This window comes from Triticum urartu, chromosome 5A (assembly GCF_056163025.1).
Source record: "Triticum urartu cultivar PI428250 chromosome 5A, HENAU_Tu73, whole genome shotgun sequence".
Lineage (NCBI taxonomy): Eukaryota > Viridiplantae > Streptophyta > Magnoliopsida > Poales > Poaceae > Triticum > Triticum urartu.
This window is the reverse complement of record NC_141877.1, coordinates 141,747,394-141,750,287: the sequence shown is the minus strand read 5'-3', so window position 1 is coordinate 141,750,287 and position 2,894 is coordinate 141,747,394.

Here is a 2,894-nt window from a genome sequence, read left to right as displayed (position 1 = left end):
TAAGAACTCTCTAGTTCTTCTTCTTTTGGATCCACATCATCTTGATGGGAATCCTTGGAGTTGTAGTCATACTTGATGAAGTGGAAATTGAAGTAGTCTTGGGAATCCACTTGACTAAGGTCTTTGGAGCTTCTTCAAATGCATCAATTTCCTCTTGAAGCTTTTCCTTGCCTTTTTGCTTGTAGTCTTCTGGTGGAAGATCATCTTGAGCTTGTGTCCCCTTGAAAGAAGTATGCTTCTCTTGTTGAGGGACAAACTTTGTCTTGGGTTATTGATCTTCTTCCCACTCAACTCCATTGGCATTGAACTTTCGTTCAAAACCAACACCTTGATTCTTCCGGTGCATTCCTTGCTTGCGCACAATTTCCTCGAATTGCTTACTCCCGGCATGGCTTTTGTACACTCCTTTCTCTATAATTCCCTTCAATAAGCTATTTTCTTGCTCAAGTGTAACTTGGCTAAGAGAATCATTAGTGGAATCAAGAGAACTACTAGAAGCAACAATATTGGATTTAGCATGATCATTGTTACTGCTAGAGGAAGAATATTTCTTGTTAGACTTGACTTGAGGCATGTAAGTGGATAAGAGTAAACGCTTGGCAATGTAAGAAGAACTTTTCTTGCGGAGATCATCATTGATTGCTTTTAAGAACTCATGCTCTTGCTCAAGATTGAGCTTTTCAAAGCGTAATTTCTCATGAGCTCTTAAAAGTTCTCGATGATCTTCGAAGATGGTTTCATGAGCTAACTTAAGAGTGTTTAGTTCTTTAGTTAGGGCCTCAATCTTCTCCTTATCATTGTCATTTGTTTTATCTTGATTAGCATGTTTAATTGGCATTTCATCATAGTATTCATCACTAGAGTTGTCACGAAGCAAATCATCACCTAACAAGTCATCTTCATCACTATTGAAATCAACATACTCGGGGTGTGTTACCTTAGGACCTTTGGCCATGAAGCATCTTCCAATTCCTTCATTTGGTGAGTCAAATATGTCGTAGGAGTTGGTTGACACAAGTGCTAGACCGGCAACACCTTCATCTTGAGTATCTTCGGAGTCGAAGTGATAACTTCTCTCGGAGTGGCTGTCGGAGTCGGAGCCGGATACCCATTCACCAACATGAGCTTGATGTCTTCGTCTTGTGTAGCTCCTTGATGATTTTTCCTTCCTTTCCGAATCCTTGCTTCTTCGTGAGTATCTTCGTTCATAACGATCATCTCTACTCCTTCTCTCTCTTGGTGGTGATCCTTTGCTTCTTCTTTTTGGAGAATCTTCTCTTCTCTTGTAGGGAGCCGTACACTCATTGGAATAGTGTCCGGGTCTTCCACAATTGTAGCAGTTTCGCTCTCGACTAGAAGATCTTTTGTCATTGTAGGACCTTGACTTGGAGCTTCTATCTTTGCTTCTGCTCTTGTAGAACTTGTTGAAGTTCTTCACCATTAAGCTCAATTCTTCATTGAAGTCTTGTTTCTCACTTGATGATGTAGGGGCTTCACATGAGGCTTTTATAGGCACCACTTGATTTGTTGTGAAGTTCCTCTTTATCCTTAAGTGACATCTCATGAGCAACAATTCTTCCAATGACCTCCGTTGGCTTGAGATCTTTGTAATTGGGCATCATTTGGATCAATGTGCACACGGTATCATATTTTCCATACAAGGCTCTTAGAATCTTCTTGATGATGAATTTATCGGTCATCTCTTCACTTCCTAAGACGGCAATCTCATTTGTGATGAGAGCAAGCCTAGAGTACATTTCAGCGACACCTTCACCATCCTTCATCTTGAACTTGTCAAGTTGGCTTTGAAGCACATCCAACTTGGATTCCTTGACGGAGTCGGTACCTTCGTGCATATCAATCAAAGTGTCCTAAATTTCCTTCGTATTCTCAAGACGGCTGATTTTGTTGAATTCTTCGGGGCACAATCCGTTGAAGAGAATATCACAAGCTTGAGCATTGTATTGCAACATCTTCAACTCATCCGCGGTAGCTTCACGGTTCGGTTCTCTCCCATCAAAGAAGTCACCTTGCAAACCAACACACACAATAGCCCAAATGGCGGGGTTATGTCCAAGAATATGCATTTTCATTTTATGCTTCCAACTAGCGAAATTAGTACCATCAAAGTAAGGACCTCTACGGTGATAATTTCCCTCGCTAGACGCCATACTCTCCTAGGTTGTGAAACCAAGGCTATGACCACCAAAAGCTATGGAGATCAAAGCAAATGGAGACCAAAGCTCCGATACCACTTGTAGGATCGAAAGTATGTCTAGAGGGGGGTTATTAGACTACTTGACCAAATAAAAACTTAACCTTTTCCCAATTTTAGTTCTTGGCAGATTTTAGCTAATTTAGGACAAGTCAAGCAATCATCACATAATTCACGCAAGCATGCAAAGAGTATATAGGCAGCGGAAAGTAAAGCATGCAACTTGCAAGAATGTAAAGGGAAGGGTTTGGAGAATTCAAACGCAATTGGAGACACAGATGTTTTTCCCGTGGTTCGGATAGGTGGTGCTATCCTACATCCACGTTGATGGAGACTTCAACCCACGAAGGGTAACGGTAGCGCGAGTCCACACAGGGCTCCACCCAAGGGTAACGGTTGCGCGAGTCCACACAGGGCTCCACCCACGAAGGGTCCACGAAGAAGCAACCACCCACAAAGGGTCCACGAAGAAGCAACCTTGTCTATCCCACCATGGCCATCGCCCACACAGGACTTGCCTCACTAGCGGTAGATCTTCACGAAGTAGGCGATCTCCTTGCCCTTACAAACTCCTTGGTTCAACTCCACAATCTTGTCGGAGGCTCCCAAGTGACACCTAGCCAATCTAGGAGACACCACTCTCCAAGAAGTAACAAATGGTGTGTAGGTAATGAACTCC